Genomic DNA, 18,442 nt, shown 5'->3' on the forward strand with positions numbered 1-18,442 from the left:
TTTCCTCACCGTCCCATTGGTGGATCTACATAAGAGACTCACGAAGACACACTGCGGTGTTAACTGCATTAGCCATCCCAGGGATGCTTGCAGTTTAAGTCTTCCAACTCAAGGAATAGTTTTCTCATGATAGAATTGCAGACATCAGATCCATAACGGGTTGGAAGATTGGGAGATGAGAAGCAGGGCGGTTCCGTGAAATGGCATCCTTTGGTAAAAGCCAGATCTATTCTGGGCCGTGGGGTTTCTCAAGCATTCATTCTCTTTTTACACTGCATCAGAAAAATACTTTATAGTTTCTTCACTGGATCCCACTCAAGACTATTAAATCCTAAACCCTCAGAAATAATCTTTTTCTTCAACTACAGAACTCAAAAAGAGGACAGATGTCTCTTTTTGGTTGATTCACTACCTCCTGGACTACATTCAGTAATACCTCTAATTTTTAGAGGAGTCATTAGCCCAGCCACATGAGTAAGAAAACTTGAAGTATACACACATCTGTGTGCTGTAAAATATTGTTGCTTTAATAGAGTAAAATTTACAGCAAAGTGAACCTACCGAGGTGGGTGCGGTGGCTCACGCCTGTAATCCCAGCAGTTTGGGAGACCGAGGCAGAAGGCTCACCTGAGGTCAGGGGTTCGAGACCAGCCTGACCAACATGGTAAAACCCCGTCTCTACTAAAAATACAAAAATTAGCTAGGCGTGGTGGCACACACCTGTAATCCCAGCTGCTCAGGAGGCTGAGGCAGGAGAGTCACTTGAACCCAGGTGGTGGAGGTTGCAGTGAGCCGAGATCACGCCATTGCACTCCAGCCTGGGCAAAAAGAGTGAAACTCCGTATCAAAAAAAAAAAAATAGTGAACATACATTTAATGATATTTAATTTTTATGCTTAATAGTAATTGTGCTTAAGTGGAAAACACTTTGTAGTCAACATTTCATGTATTAATATTTATTCAAAGCATAACATGCCTATTATGTGTAAGGCAATGCATTAGCCTTAGTGAGTACAGTAGTAAATTAAACAAGGCCCAATACTTCAAATAGCAGCAAACATTGAATCAGTCAGAATAGGATTCAAAGCCCAGATCTGCCACTTATTTTTTATTTTTCTGTTTTTCGAGATGGAGTTTTTCTCTTGTTGCCCAGGCTAGAGTGCAATGGCGTGATCTCGGCTCACCGCAACCTCCACTTCCCAGTTTCAAGCGATTCTCCTGCCTCAGCCTCCCGAGTATCTGGGATTACAGGAGTGCACCACACCCAGCTAATTTTTGTATTTTTAGTAGAGATGGAGTTTCACCACGTCAGTCAGGCTGGTCTCTATCTCCTGACCTCAGGTGATTGGCCTGCCTTGGCCTCCCAAAGTGCTGGGATTACGGGCATAAGCCACCACCCCCAGCAGATCTGCCACTGATAAGCTGTGTCCACTTGAGCAAGTTATTTCATTACTCAGTGCCTCAGTTTCATCATCTGAAAAAAAATGTCCACAATAATTGTACCAACCTCATAAGGTTGTGACAACAATTAAATGAGTTAATACACACAAAGTGCTTAGAATACAGTAAGTACACAAAGTTAGCTATTATCATTCAAAATAAGTTGATATACTGTGTGTTCATACATTCTGAAGAAAATCAAAATATTTTACCCCAAAATAAATGTATTTGCCATATGTTTGAAATGGCTGCCTCAGGACCAGAGGACTGAGATGGGGGAAATTTGCATCTGTAGAGAACCTCCTTGAATACAGCCAAGCTTCCCATTTCTATGCCTTACCTGGATCCAGGAGAGATTGAGAATCTGACATCTTTAAAAGTTTGAAAAGAAGCATTTACCACCTATTCTTTCTGAAGGAGGCTTCCTCTAACAAGGCCACCTTCACAAACCAAGTCTCTTCCTTTCTTCCATAACCTATCTTGCCACTAAAACCTGTTTTTGTATATACTCTGAGTCTGTCCACATTCTTTCTGTAATTTCTTACTTTTTTTTTTTTTTTTTTGAGATGGAGTCTCGCTCTGTCACCCAGGCTGGAGTGCAGTGGCACGATCTCGGCTCACTGCAAGCTCCACCTCCCGGGTTCATGCCATTCTTCTGCCTCAGCCTCCCGAGTAGCTGGGACTACAGGCGCCCGCCACCACACCCGGCTAATTTTTTGTATTTTAGTGGTGACGGGGTTTCACCGTGTTAGCCAGGATGGTCTTGATCTCCCGACCTTGTGATCCACCCGCCTCAGCTTCCAAAAGTCCTGGGATTACAGGCGTGAGCCACCACGCCTGGCCTTTTTTTTTTTTTTGAGATGGAGTCTTGCTCTGTTGCCAGGCTGGAGTGCAGTGGCGCGATCTCGGCTCACTGCAACCTCTGCCTCCCGGGTTCAAGCAATTCTCCTGCCTCAGTCTCCCTAGTAGCTAGACTACAGGCTTGCACCACCACGCTCAGCTAATTTTTGTATTTTTAGTAGAGACAGGGTTTCAACATGTTGGCCAGGATGGTCTCGATCTCTTGACCTCGTGATCTGCCCGCCTCGGCCTCCCAAAGTGCTGGGATTACAGGCATGAGCCACCGCCTGGCCTCTTTCTGTAATTTCAAGATGATATATAAGCTTCTGTTAATTATTGGGAGGTTGGGTCTCCATGATGAAGGCTCCCATGTGTACATGTTAAATAAATTTGTATGCCTTTTCTCCTATGAATCAGCCTCATATCAGTGATATTTTAGTGAAACTTCAGGGGCCAACGACTTTGGCCCCCACAACACACACACACACACACACACACACACGTGTATATTTCTTGTTTTTTAAAGAGAGATTTTACTTCCATCCTAAACCCTTGAGGAGGTAAATGTTTGACTCAAATTGCCGCTATCCTAACTGCTCTCATGGCTCATAAGCAAAATTTGAACTCAAACCACTGCTTCAGCTTTCTAGGCCCATGCAGGGTTATCAAGTGAGACCAGGCCAGAGAATTTACCTTTGGCTCTATTTTCCCTTTCTCATCTTTTAATCCCCTCTTATATGGCTAGACAGCTCTACACCTTTTATCACCTCCTCTTCCCCTTTCTTCCCCTTCCCAAGCCTTTCTACTCCTTTATCACTTCTCATTTTGGCCTTCCGTGTTGTGCCTAGCACAGAGTCAGGTGTCCCATATGAGCTCAATAAATATTAATATTTGATTAATTAAACTGAATTCCATCTTGTCTGCTGAAAGAGAGAAGGCATTTCCTCCCTCACCCCCACCTATTTTGAGCATCCAGGTAAATTCATTTAAAGCAGGCCTGTCATTCAAGGAGGCAAAACCCTGAGGGGTAGAGAGAGAAAAGAGATTAAAGCAGCTATAATGTAATTATTTAGCCATTAACCCCTTTGTAGTTATTTAATCTGGTAAAGCATGTTCTACTATAAAAGCGAAATCATTACATTTGTAAGAGGGGAAAGAAATACCCCGTATTATAGGAAAGGTTAGACCCTTCAACCAGAAAGTCAGTAAGTGGATATGTCATAGATGATAAGGAATATTGTTAACTCAAATAAGAGCTGGAACCAAGATAACCTTTTATCTTAATTTTGTTATTAGCAAACCAAATCACAACAAAGTGAAATCCCTAGGAATTTGTCAAACATTCTCATTTTGGTGCAAGGAAAAGATAGCTGAGAGGCTACAGCATTCGCTCTCAGAAATAACATATATTAAAATTGACCAAGCAGGAGCATCACCATCTTGGACAAGCACCACCATTCTAAAGTTCCCCTTGATCAAAAACCACCTAAGGCTGGGTAAGGAGGCTTACGCCTGTAATCCCAGCACTTTGGGAGGCTGAGGCGGGCAGATCACCTGAGGTCAAGAGTTCAAGACCAGCCTGGCCAACATGGTGAAACTCCGTCTCTACTAAAAATACAAAAAGTAGCTGGGCGTGGTGGTGCATGCCTGTAATCCCCACTATTGGAGGCTGAAACAGGAGAATTGCTTTTTTTTCTTCTTTTTTTTATTTTCTTTTCCTTTTTTTTTTTGAGATGGAGTTTCACTCTTGTTGCCCAGGCTGGAGTGCAATGGTGCGAATTCAGCTCACTGCAACCTCCGCCTCCTGGGTTCAAGCAATTCTCCTGCTTCATCCTCCCAAGTAGCTGGGATTACAGGGACCTGCCAACACGCCTGGCTAATTTTTTGTATTTTTAGTAGAGACGGGGTTTTGCCATGTTGGCCAGGCTGGTCTTGAACTTCTGACCTCAGGCGATCCACCTGCCTCGGCCTCCCAAAGTGCTAGGATTACAGGCATGATCCACCGTGCCTGGCCAAGAATTGCTTGAACCCAGGAGGCAGAGGTTGCAGTAGGCTGAGATCGCGTCACTGCAGTCCTGCCTGGGCAACAATAATGAAAGTCCCTCTCAAAACAAAAACAAAAACAAACAAACAAACAAAAAAACACCTAAATGCAAAGGGCATCAGCCTAATGGCTAAGGTCAGCATGACCATAAACCGTAAATGACATCTCCAACCAGAAACATTCCAACCATAAGATAAACCCCTCCCCAACCAGAGACATGCCAGCCCCAAGTAACCTCCCCTCCAACCAGAGACATTCCAACCCTGCAATAAGCTTCTCCCCTCGACAGTAACATTCCAAGCCTGTAATAAGCTCCCTCACCCTAAAACAAATAAATACTCTTAGTCTGTAAGAGACAGCACTCCTGACCAAAATCGGCCAGAAGACCCTCTCCGGTTGATTATCCAAAATAAACCTGTCTTTGACTGTTGAGCCACTTTTCATGTTTCTTTCCTCTTTCTTTAACTCTTACAAAAATTAGTTGGCATTTAGGGCTGGTTTGGTTCCATTAAACAAGTTCTTCAGTGCACTTAGGACCGTGCTATATGCTATGAGGGATAGATTCACAGACCACACCCTCAAAGATTGTATGACCTGATAGGAAGATAATACTCAGTGTGAGAATACACAACAATTGGGGCTTTGGTAAGTCTCAGAAAACAGCCATCATCTTGGTACCAAAGGAAGGAAAAGAATGTGATAATTGAGTTGAATGCATAGGATATGAATAATCTGAGAGGAACTGGGGCTGCAGCATGAAAAGAGGAAATGAGTAATAATTGTACAAGGCCCATGAGGAGGCAGACCTGGGTAGATGAGAGTTTGATCCTTAAGCCATTGGCCATTGGCTGATCAGATAGACAGGTCAGGGAAAATAACAAAGGGTCTGGAGGGCTGGGATGAGGAGTTTGAGCTAGTTCTTGTAACAATAGGAAGCTAGTGAAGAATTTTTGGGTTTTTTTTTCATAAGATGTTTCTGCAAGATAACTCTAGGAGCTGTATATAGATGGATTTTAGGATGTAGTGATGCAGTCACCTGACCGGTTCTTCCTGCTGACTGCATAGACAAAATCAATTCACTGAGACCACAGCATTGCAGTAAAGAAAGAGTTTAGGCCGGGCACGGTGGCTCATGCCTGTAATCCCAGCACTTTGGGAGGCCGAGGTGGGCGGATCACCTGAGGTTGGGAGTTCAAGACCAGACTGGCTAACATGGGGAAACCCCATCTCTACTAAAAATACAAAAATTAGCTGGGTATAGTGGCGGGTGCCTGTAATCCCAGCTGCTTGGGAGGCTGAGGCAGGAGAATCACTTGAATCCAGGAGGTGGAGGTTGCAGTGAGCCAAGATCACGCCACTGCACTCCAGCCTGGGTGACAGAGCAAAACTCCATCTCAAAAAAAAAAAAAAAAAAAAAAAGAGTTTAATTGATGAGAGCTCGGCCACAACATGTGGGAGATGGAGTTATTATTACTCACATCAATCTCCCTGAAAATTTGGAGGCTAGAATTTTTCAAAGATAGTTTGGTAGGCAGTTATAGTTATATGCATACACAGCTGTACACCTTTCATCACCTTCTCTTCCCCTTTGGTTGGGGATGCAATCATAGGGATATGGAAAATGGCCCTCTTGGACTGAGTCTGCTCCTGGGTCGGGACCACAGTAGGTGTGGGGTGGGACAATTCAGTAAGTGTGGGGTGGAACTCAGAATCCATATGTGTTACAATCATCCAAGCTGATTATGTTGCAGATGTGCCCTGACCATATTTTGAGAAACTTTTGCAGTATGCAGTATAGCTTGCCTTAGCACAGAAACTTATGACCTCCCATCTGAATGTATGCAACAGTCTCCCTCAGCTTCCAGGTCACTGAAACTGCCTTTGCAAAATGATGACATTAAGAGAAATCTGACATAGTTGACTCCATCTTGCCTTCAACTTTCAAGCTGTCCTTGGCTATTCATGGGCATGGGCCACACTAACTTTGAGAGAAAATTAGTTTACAGTTTAAATGACAACAGCCTTTCCCAAAAACTAAACCACCCTTGTAAAACTAATGAAAGGCCACCAACCAGGTTAGGAGGATGAGAGGGGCCTGCATTCTACTAAGATGTAGGCATAGTTAAATGATTACCAGCCATTATTCCAGAGGTCACAAAATATGCAACTATTCCAATTACTCCTGCAGATAACATGACTATTGTAGAACCTAAGATTGGCCTTTTGAGATGTCTCCAGGTCTTTTGGATGTCTGACACCCATGGCTCCACCTGTACCCACCAACCACTCCTGTGGTCCCACCCAGAAGTGACTCAGTGCAAAAGGAGAGCTTCCAATCCCTATGATTTCATTTTCAACCCAAGCAATCAGCACCCATTGCCAAGCCACCCCCACCCCTTCCCCCAAACTACCTTTGAAAAACCCCTAACCTTTGATACTTTGATACTTTGAGGAGATGGTTTGGCCGGCCTTGTGTCAATTAAACTCTTTCTCTACTGCAATGCCATGGTCTATTTTGTTTGTGCAGTGGGCAGGAAGAACCCATAGGGCAGTTATAGGGTTCAGGAATATCTAGGTTTGTAACAAGCATACCAGGTGATGCCCATTAAAATCTGAGCTCCGACTACCACACACCAACTGAAATCTCAGATGAATTAATTGGAGATCAAAAAAATCAAACCATAGGCCAGGTGCAATGGCTCACGCCTGTAATCCCAGCACCTTGGGAGGCCGAGGCGGGCAGATCACCTGAGGTCAGGAGTTCAAGACCAGCCTGGCCAACATGGTGAAACCCTGTCTCTAATAAAAAAAGAAAAAAAACCAAAAATTAGCCAGGCATGGTGGCACATGCCTGTAACTCCCAGCTACTCAGGAGGTTGAGGCACGAGAATTGCTTAAACCTAGGAAGCAGAGGTTGCAGTGAGCTGAGATGGCACCACTGCACTCCAGCCTGGGCAACAATCAAATCAAACCAAAAAGCCCTAGAATAAGACATAGATGATTATGCATCTGAAATTTGGATGGGAGAAGACATCATAAACTTAAAAGCAGCAGAAAAAAAACCACTAAGTAGGTAGACTTTACTACTTAACCTTAAGAACTTGACATGACAAAAATATAATTAACAAAATGAAATCATAAAAAACAAGCAGAAAAATATATACAAGTATAGCAAAGAGTCATTATCTTTCTTGATAAAAAGCTTACATAAACTTACAAGAAGAACACGATGTCCTCAATAAAGACTTTGACAAAAGCATGGAGAGAGAATTTCCAGGAAAAGAAATCTGATTGCTCAGTAAGGTGTTTTGTTCTAACTCACTAGTAATCACAGAACATGCAAAGTATACAAACTAGATAATACTCTTTTACCTGTGAAGTTAATTAAGATTTAAAAAGAACTGTGCCAGGCACAGTGGCTCACGCCTATAATCCCAGCACTTTGGGAGGCAGAGGCAAGAGGATCACTTGAGCCCAGGAGTTTGAGACCAGCTCGGGCAATATCAAGAGACCACGACTCTACAAAAAATTAAAAAATTAGCCAGGCATGGTGGCGCATGCATGTGGTCCCAGCTAGCAGGAGGCTGGGGTGGGAGGATTGCTTGAGCCCAGGAGGTCAAGGCAACAGTGAGCCATGACAGTGCTGTGCTAGTGCACTCCCTGGGTGACAGACAGTGAGACTGTGTCACAAAAAAAAAAAAAAAAAAAAAAAAAAAGGAACACATATTTCTCAAAGTAGACCATGAGAAGTGAGGCAGAAACCTTCACACACTGCCTGTGGGATTGTAAATTGATGCTTCCTAGAAAGCAAATAGAATCACAAGTCTTAAAAAATTTCATAGCATTTGCCCCAGAAATTCTCCCTGTAGGAATCTATTCTACGAAAATAGAGATATGGGCCAGGTGCAGTGGCTCACTCCTGTAATCCCCACACTTTGGGAGGCTGAGGTGGGCGGATCACTCGAGGCCAGTAGTTCCACACGAGCCTGGCCAACATGGCGAAACCTCTTCTCTACTAAAAATTAAAAAAAAAAATTAGCCGGGGGTGACGGCACACACCTGTAATCCTAGCTACTCTGGAAGCTGAGGTGGGAGAATTGCTTGAACCCCGGAGGTGGAGGTTGCAATGAGCCGAGATCACACCACTGCACTCCAGCCTGGGTGACAGAGTGACTCCATCTCGATAAAAAATAATAATAATAAAAGGCCCAGGCACAGTGGCTCACGCCTGTAATCCTAGCACTTTGGAAGGCCAAGGCAGGTGGATCACCTGAGGTTGGGAGTTCAAGACCAGCCTGACCAACATGGTGAAACCCCATCTCTACTAAAAATACAAAATTAGCCGGGCATGGTGGCGCATGCCTGTAATCCCAGGTACTCGGGAGGCTGAGACAGGAGAATCTCTTGAACCCAGGAGGCAGAGGTTTCGGTGAGCTGAGATAGCGCCGTTGCACTCCAGCCTGGGCAACAAGAGTGAAACTCCGTCTCAAAAAAATAATAATAATAATGATAATAAAAATAAGATATTGGCTTACAAGTCAAATAAATGCCAGTGACAAATATAGTTTCTAGTGACAGGGATTGTCTTATCTATTATTTAGGGTCATACCTACCAGCTATTAATATACCCTTGAAACCAAACTAGTAATCAGATGGTCATTTGTAACTTGAACAAATGGAGCTGAATGGGTTTTTTGTTTGTTTGTTTGTTTGTTTTTTAGGTTTCGCTCTTGTTGCCTAGGTTGTAGTGCAATGGTGCAATCTAGTCTCACTGCAACCTCCACCTCCCAGGTTCAAGCGAGTCTCCTGCCTCAGCCTCCCAAGTAGCTGGGATTACAGGCATGTGCCACCATGCCTGGCTAATTTTTGTATTTTTAGTAGAGATGGGGTTTCGCCATGGTGGCCAGGCTGATCTCAAACTCCTGACCTCATGTGATCCGCCCATCTCGGCCTCCCAAAGTGCTGGGATTACAGGCGTGAGCCACGGTGCCTGGCCGGCTGAATGGTTTTAAGGGAGGTCTTTGACTGAGTTATTTGTGTACCAGACCAGTGTTCCTGTCACTTGAATAGTAGTGCATAAACACTGACTCTCCAGTGTTCTTTTTTTCACCATCTGTAACAAGTTATCAGAATCTTCTGTCATTACAATATTACCTGCCTCCTGTTCTCATTATATGTCACAGTTTCCAAGGTAACAGCTGTCTTACGTGAATTACATTCTAGGTTGGTAGCTCCCAGGTGAGATATTGGGAAGCATCTTAATCTTATTTGCATATATCTACAAATTATATTTACCAGAAGTCGCTTCTGGGAAGAGTCACAGCTGGCTAGTTTCATGAACTGTGAGCCTTTTTTTTTTTAATTTTTTCAGTTGAAGAGTTTATCATTTCCCAAATTATGTGTCTGATTTTCCTCTAAACTGTGTCTCTTAAGTTTGGAGACACATATTACTTTGGGGGCCCTTCAGTTCACTGATAAACATCTAGGGTTTCTGACGATAGTACTTGGGAGAATGGCACTGCCACTAACAAAAATAGGGAAATCAGAGAGGGAGTCTTTTGGGAGAGGGAGGAAATAGCGGAATTGAGTGAAGGTCCAGTGGGCATGTAGAGAAAAAGTTAACATAACAGGAAAGCTCTTACGTTGTCTGTGGCAGGAATTACCTTGGAAACTGTCACCAAACTACCTAGCTACCTTTATACTTCTAGTTTCTAGGGTAACACAGATATTTACTACCTTACATTTACATGGCTGGTGCAGATGTTCATTTTCTCACTTTTTACAGTCCCAACCCTTTGCTTTTTATAGTGTTGAAATTTGCAATTCAATGTTAATAGCATTCCAATACTGGTGGCTCATTCCTCAAAGCTAGATGTAGACAAATAGCATAGGAACTTCTATCCTGGGTCCTGCTCCACACTGGAATGTCATCAGTACATGAACCTGGGCTTCATGCCTGAGACTCAACACCAAGGGCACAAATTCTACAACTCCCCAGAGGCTATAATTTCCATCCTCTCCAAATCATCATCAGTAAATTCTTAATAAAGACACTACTTTCTACTTTTCTTCCTTTTTTTCTCCCTCCTTAGACTAGTCAAGCGAAGCAGTGGGAGTGGAGAAGTCTACTTACTTTTTTTTTTCTGAAACAGGATCTCCTTCTGTCACCCAGGCTGGAGTGCAGTGGTGTGATTACAGTTAATTGCAGCCTCGACCTCATGGGCTCAAGTGGTCCTCTCACCTCAGCCTCCCAAGCAGCTGGGACCACAGGCACGCACCACCACACCCAGTTAATTTTTTTTTTTTTTTTTTTTTTTGAGACGGACTCTCACTCTGTCACTTAGGCTGGAATGCAGTGGCACGATCTTGGCTCACTGCAACCTCCGCCTCCAAGGATCAAGCAATTCTCCCTGGCTCAGCCTCCCGCGTAGCTGGGTTTATAGGCGTGCACTACCACGCCTGGCTAATTTTTGTATTTTTAGTAGAGACGGGGTTTCACCATGTTGGCCAGGCTGGTCTTGAACTCCTGACCTCAGGTGATCTGCCCACCTCGGCCCCACAAAGTGCTGGGATTACAGGCGTGAGCCACTGTGCCCAGCCCCAGCTAATTTTTAAAAAATTTTTGGTAGAGACATCAAATTCGCCATGTTGCCCAGACTGGTCTCGAACTCCAGGGCTCAAGTGGTCCTCCCAGCTCGGCCTCCCAAAGTGTTGGGATTACAGGCGTGAACCACTACACCTGGCCTTTAAAATTTTTTTTTTAACATTTATTTTAGGTTCAGGGGTACATGTGCAGGTTTGTTATATAGATAAATTGCATGTCTCAGGGGTTTGGTGTACAGATTATTTCATCATCCAGGTAGTAAGCATAGTACCTGATAGGTTGTCTTTCTTTTTTCTTTCTTTCTTTTTTTCTTTTTCTTTTTCTTTTTTTTTAAACAGGATATCCCTCTGTCGCCCAAGCTGGAGTGCAGTGGCACAATCTCGGCTCACTACAACCTCCGCCTCCCAGGTTCAAGAGATTCTCCTGCCTCAGCCTCCTGAGTAGCTGGGACTACAGGCACATGCTACCACGCCTGACTATTTTTTCTATTTTTGGTGGAGATGCGGTTTCACCATGTTGGCCAGGCTGGTCTCGAACTCCTGACATCAAGGGATCTGCCTGCCTCAGCCTCCCAGAGTGCTGGGATTACAGGCATGAGCCACCGCGTCCAGCCCCAATAGGAAATTTTTCAATCCTCCTCCTACCTTCCACCCTCCACCACCAGACCCTGGTGTTTATTGTTCCCCTCTTTGTGTCCATGTGTACTCAATGTTTAGCTCCCACTTGTAAGTAAGAACACATGGTATTTGGTTTCCTGCATTAATTCACTTAGGACATAATCTTGTTCTTTTTTATAGCTGCACAGAATTTCATGGTGTATATGTACCACATTTTCTTCATCCAGTCTATCGTTGATGGCCATTTAGGTTGACTCTATATCTTTGCTATTATCCTCACTTTTATGTTCCATGATTCTGTAAAGAAACTGGTAGATGAAGCCGGGCTCAATGGCTTACGCTTGTAATCCCAACACTTTGGGAGGCCAAGGTGGGCGGATCATTTGAGATCGGGAGTTCGAGACCAGCCTAACCAACGTGGAGAAACCCTGTCTCTACTAAAAATACAAAATTACCCAGGCGTGGTAGCGCATGTCTGTAATCCCAGCTATTCAGGAGGCTGAGGCAGGAGAATTGCTTGAACCCAGGAGGTGGAGGTTGTGGTGAGCCAAGATCGCGCCCAGGCTAGGCAACAAGAGTGAAACTCTATCGAAAGAAAGAAAGAAAGAAAGAAAGAAACAAAGAAAGAAAGGAAGGAAGGAAGAAAGAAAGAAAGAGAAAGAAAGAAAGAAAGAAAGAGAAAGAAAGAAAGAAAGAAAGAAAGAAAGAAAGAAAGAAAGAAAGAAAGAAAGAAACTGGTAGATGAAATACTTTCTGCCCCATCCCCATTGCATTATCAAGATGTGTTATTTGGTTTCTGAACTTTTTTTTTTTTTTTTTTTTGAGACAGAGTCTCATTGTGTTGCTCAGGCTGGAGTGCAGTGGTGTGATCTCAGCTCACTGCAACCTCCGACTCCTGAGTTCAAGTGATTCTCCTTCCTCAGCCTCCCAAGTAGCTGAGATTACAGGCATGTGCTACCATGCCCGGCTAATTTTTGTATTTTTAGTAGAGATGGGGTTTTGCCATGGTGGCCAGGCTGGTCTCAAACTCCTGACCTCATGTGATCCGCCCATCTCGGCCTCCCAAAGTGCTCGATTACAGGCGTGAGCCACCACGCCTGCCCAGTTTCTGAACTTATCATTTTTATTTTGCCAAAGAAAAACAATTATTTGGAAATGAAAATGATTATCCAGAACTACACATGCAATAATAACGAATATTCAATATGTATTGAATCCTTACTCTGTGCCTCACACTGTGCTAAGTGCACAACGTGCATTATCTCATGTGGGTCCTTATTTTACACGTGAGAAAAGTGGTACCTGTATTTTACAGAGGAGGTAGCTGAGACTTAGAGAGGGGTAACTAACTTGTTCAAGGCCACACAGTAAGTGGTGGAACCAAAACTTGAATTCAGCTATCTGATGCCCATATCTCCACTTCTTTTCTTTTTTTTTTTTTTCCGAGACAGAGTCTTGCTCTGTTACCCAGGATGGAGTGCAGTGGCACAATCTCGGCTCACTGCAACCTCCGCCTCCCGGGTTCAAGTCATTCTCCTGCCTCAGCCTCCCAAGTAGCTGGGATTACAGGCACACACCACCATGCCTGGCTAATTTTTGCATTCTTAGTAGAGATGGAGTTTCACCATGTTGGCCAGGCTGGTCCCGAACACTTGACCTTGTGATCTGCCCTCCTCAGCCTCCCAAAGTGCTGGGATTACAGGCGTGAGCCACCGTGCCCAGCCCCATGTCTCCACTTTTTATCTTTCAACTTTTAACCAGTGATTCTCAAGCATTAGTGTGCATCAGAATTCTCTGGAAGTCTTGTTAAAACACAGATTGCTGGGTCCCATCTCCAGAGTTTCCTGATTCAGTAGACCTGAGAATATGCATTTCTAAAAAATTCCCAAGTGATGCTGATGTTGCTGGACTGGAGAGTACACTCAGAGGACCTCTGCTTTGTACTCCAGTGCTTCCCATAACGGGCAGAAGAGCCTATCACTGTAATGAAGCTAAGAAGGAACTTGTGTGCAATAGGGAGCTTGCGCTTTTCTTAGGGCTCAATGTTCAGAGATCCTGGGGGATGTTCAGGTCTGTCCCTATCTCTCCAGAAAGACCAGACAATAGGCAAGAGATTCCACTCTGGAGGAGAACACAGTACAGAGGCTGTGCTCACAGAACACAGTATTTCTGCAAAGAGCTGGGCATATCCCGGGTTCGGCTCAGTTTCTTAGTCTTGACTGCTACCAAAAGCTAATGCATGTACAATGTTATCTTAGTTCTCTTTTGGAAGAAACTCAAAGAGTTAAAATCGAAGAGCAGTATTTGCCAAGTATAGCTACCTGTCAGCTGAGATTTTTGATATATCTGACACATTCAGCCTGATCCTGTGGAGGGTCTCGATTAGCACTATCTTGTGAAGCTGAGGAAAGAGCCATTACCGTGCAAGCTCAACTCAGAGCTGCTAGTCACACCTACCTCATAAAGAACATATATTGCCTACAGTAGACAGACAGAGAGGCATACGTTGAAGATAATACACTACCATAACCTTGTTTCTCTTTTTATTTCAATTTTTCCACCTTATGCCTTGTATTTCCCAGAGGTACAGCTGAGGTCACTGAGTTTTTAGGCAATGAAGCAAAGATCAGTGTTCATTAGGGTGACTGCACATCAGGTCATTGGGAAGCTTTTTTTTTTTTGTTGAGATGGAGTTTCATTCTTATTGCCCAGGGTGGAGTGCAGTGGCACAATCTCAGCTCACTGCAACCTCTGCCTTCCGGGTTCAAGTGATTCTCCTGCCTCAGGCCTCCCGAGTAGCTGGGAGTACAGGCACCTGCCACCACGCCTGGCTATTTTTTGTATTTTTAGTAGACATGGGGTTTCATATGTTGGCCAGGTTGGTCTCGAACTCCTGACCTCAGGTGATCTGCCCACCTCAGCCTCCCAAAGTACAGGGATTACAGGTGTGAGCCACCGCATCCGGCAGGGAAGCTTTTTCAAAATACCTGTACCAGGGACCCTACTTTAGACCAATTAAACACAAATCTTTGTGGGCAGGCCTCAGATATATGCATTAAAAAACAAATTTCCAGGTGATACTAATGCCAGAGAAGGTTAAGAACCTATTCAAGAAAATAGGCTCTGCTCCATAAAAAAGGATGAGTTCAATGTCCTTTGCAGGGACATGGATGTAGCTGGAAACCATCATTCTCAGCAAACTATCACAAGGCCAGAAAACCAAACACCACATGTTCTGATTCCTAGGTGGGAATTGAACAATTAGATCACATGGACACAGGGTGGGGAACATCACACCCTGGGGTCTGTCATGGGGTGGAGGGCAGGGGGAGGGATAGCATTAGGAGAAATACCTAATTTAAATGATGAGTTAATGGGTGCAGCAAACCAACATGGCACATGTATACCTATGTAACAAACCTGCACATTGTGCACATGTACCCTAGAACTTAAAGTATAGTAAAAAAAATAGGCTCTGCTGTTGTTCAGATTTCATTTCTAGCTCTGCTACTTATGAGAAGATGACCTTGGACAAATGGTCGAACCGCTCTGAGCCCCAATTTTTCCATCTATAAAAATTGGCATACTGATAGAACCCACTGGGTTTTGTTTCATGGGCTGTCATGAAGGATTGAATGTACTGGTGTATGTAATGGACTGTAATTGTACAATGTCTAGCACAGAGTGATTACTTCCTAGATGATAGCTAGTGATAAAATTAAGGCATCCCAGCCAGGCGCTGTGGCTCATGCCTGTAATCCCAACACTTTGGGAGGCCAAGGCAGGTTGATCACCTGAGATCAGGAGTTCAAAACCAGCCTGGCCAACATGGTGAAACCCTATCTCTACTAAAAATACAAAAACTAACCAGGCATGGTGGCGTGTGCCTGTAATCCCAGCTACTTGGGAAGCTGAGGCAGGAGAATCGCTTGAACCCAGGAGGCAGAGGTTGCAGTGAGCCGAGATCGTGCCACTGCACTCCAGCCTGGGCAACAGAGAGAGACTCCACCTCAAAAAGGAAAAAAAAAAAAAAAATTAAGGCATCCCCTTTCATCCTGCAGAGCAAGTCATGAAGTTGTGACCCTATGGGAGGTGTGGTTATGTTATTCTGCTATGGATTTCATGGTCTTTCAATAGGGACCACCTGTGAGAAGGTAAAGGCTATGCAGACCACCTACCTGGTACATGTCATAGGAAACCTATTTCATAACAAATGGGGAAAGCCGGGCACGGTGGCTCACGCCTGTAATCCCAGCACTTTGTGAGGCCGAGACGGGCGGATCACCTGAGGTCGAGAGTTTGAGACCAGCCTGACCAACATGGAGAAACCCCATCTCTACTGAAAATACAAAATGAGCCGGGCATGGTGGTGCATGCCTGTAATCCCAGCTACTCGGGAAGGCTGAGGCAGGAGAATCGCTTGAACCTGGGAGGCGGAGGTTGCGGTGAGCCGAGATTGCGCCATTGCACTCCAGCCTGGGCAACAAGAGCGAAACTCTGTCTCAAAAAAAAAAAAAAAAAAAAAAAAGGGAAAATGATGCTTCTTTGGATAAGACACCAAGTAAAAGCAAAACAGAAACAAAATAACACTAATATTCTTAGAGACCAGCCCATTAATTACCTTGAGGAAAGAATAGACCGCTTGGGGTTCTCAGACCACATCCTGAGAACCACTGAAGAGAGTACATGATGGTCTGCACTATAACTGGTGGCCTAATTAGTGGTCAACCCAGAATTTCCAGAGTATTCAGGAGTCACAATCCAAAAAACTTAATATCTATTGCCCAATATCTCACCAGGTTTATGCATTTATTCCTCACCCCTTGTAGGCATGTGAATTGGTGACCCCTGGTGCACTCACCACCCAGAGACCTTTATAGTTTAAGCAAAAAACTACAAGAATCTACACATTAGGATGTAAGGAATGAGACAGAAAACAGCAGAATTTCTTAGGCCTTAACAGACAATAAAGAAGGCCGCCCCTTTGTGGGAATCAAGTATTGGATCTCAGCTCAGTTCCAAGATAAAGTAAAAAATCCAGTATTCTGGCGGGGCACAGTGTCTCATGCCTGTAATCCCAGCACTTTGGGAGGCCGAGGTGGGTGGATCACCTGAGGTCAGGAGTTCAAGACCAGCCTGGCCAACATGGTGAAACCCCATCTCTACTAAAAATGCAAAAATTAGCCAGGCACGGTGGTGGGTGCCTGTAATCCCAGCTACTTGGGAGGCTGAGGCAAGAGAACTGGTTGAACCCGGGAGGTGGAGGTTGCAGTGGGACGAGATCGTGCCACTACATTCCAGCCTGGGCAACAGAGCAAGACTCCATCTGGAAAAAAATAAAAATAAAAAATCCAGTATTCTACACTTGATCTTAACCAAAAGGCCGAGAAGCGATAAAAAAAAAAATCCAGTATTCTATTTTGCCTCTAGAGCCAAGTAAAGATAAAGCATATCCATCTCAAACCAACAGCCAACATTATGATAAATGAGAAAAAGGAAGTTAGTAAAAATATGGTAGTTAATAAAATGGGCTTTTGGTTTCAGACCAACCTGGGTTTAAAATCTCAGTTTATGTGTGGGTGAGGTGGCTCACACCTATAATCCCGGCAGTTTGGCAGGCCCAGGTGGGAGGATCCTCTGAGCCCAGGAGTTCAAGACCAGCCTGAGCAACATGGTGAGACCCTGTCTCTATTTTTATTAAAAAAATATAAAAATCCCAGCTCAGGAATATATAGGCATGTGACTTTGAGCAAATTACATAATAAATCAAAACCTAATAATAATAGTTCCTACTTTTGGAGGTTGCTGTATTGAATGAATGAGATTATGTAGGCAAAACACTTAGAATGGCACTTGATACATGATAAACCCTCCATAATTTTTTTTTTTTTTTTTTTTGAGACAGAGCCTCACTCTGTCGCCCAGGCTGGAGTATGGGTGGTGTGATCTTGGCTCACTGCAACCTCTGCCTCCCGGGTTCGAGTGATTCTTCTGCCTGAGCCTCCCAAGTAGTTGGGATTACAGAAGCCCACCACCATGCCCAGTTAATTTGTGTGTGTGTGTGTGTGTGTGTGTATTTTTAGTAGAGATGGAGTTTTACCATGTTGGACAGGGTGGTCTCAAACTCCTGACCTCAGGTGATCCGCCTGCCTCGGCCTCCCAAAGTGCTGGGATTAAAGGCGTGAACCACTGCGCCTGGCCAAACCCTCTGTAAATTATAGCTTTCTTCTACCTAAAAGCATTCTCACTGGAGTCAAGGACAAAGCTAGGCTGCTGCCATTTACAAGTGCTTAATAGTGTTCTGAATAACCAGTATCATCCTTAGACCTGGGCAAGAGGGGCTTCTGCCCTAGGGCTCATGCTTTAAAAGATATCTCATATTGTAAATACTCAAATTTATTAAAAAAGACACAGGCACTTGTGTCACTTGGGATCTAGTACTTAGCGTTAGTACAGCACACCACACAATCCTAAACCTCCACTCTCATGATTAACATCATTCAAACTTAAGGGGAATACTTCCTATCTCTCAATCTATATACTTGGAACAAAAGGCAAATCCATCTACAAGCCGTGAAGTTTTGTGAGTTGTGCTGCTGCTGATATCAGACACTGCTTAGAAGTACAAGGAAAATCTGAGTAGCAGATGTGCTTAGTGAGAGAAAAGACAAATTAACTTGTCAAATCCTTTCTGTCTCAAGAGCAATAGATTCTTCCATGACAATGATTGTTTCCCAATAGTAACAAGCATAGGTTTTCTTGCTTCTCTTTGTGTTCCAATTCATGGTTCCTTGATGTGTGGTAAGTAGGCCTCCAATCATACTCTTGGCCCAGGCCAAGTAAATGTTAAAAGCTGACTTGTAGCTAATACTGTAAGATTTGAAAAAGAAATTAGGA

The 18,442-nt window shown here is 44.0% G+C and overlaps 1 pseudogene; it reads right to left on the minus strand.

Moving 5' to 3' along the window:
- Positions 1-16,806: 16,806 nt before the first annotated feature.
- Positions 16,807-16,940, minus strand: LOC112131224 (U2 spliceosomal RNA; annotated as a pseudogene).
- Between the last annotated feature and the right edge of the window lie 1,502 nt (positions 16,941-18,442).

This window comes from Pongo abelii, chromosome X (assembly GCF_028885655.2).
Source record: "Pongo abelii isolate AG06213 chromosome X, NHGRI_mPonAbe1-v2.0_pri, whole genome shotgun sequence".
Taxonomy (NCBI): domain Eukaryota; kingdom Metazoa; phylum Chordata; class Mammalia; order Primates; family Hominidae; genus Pongo; species Pongo abelii.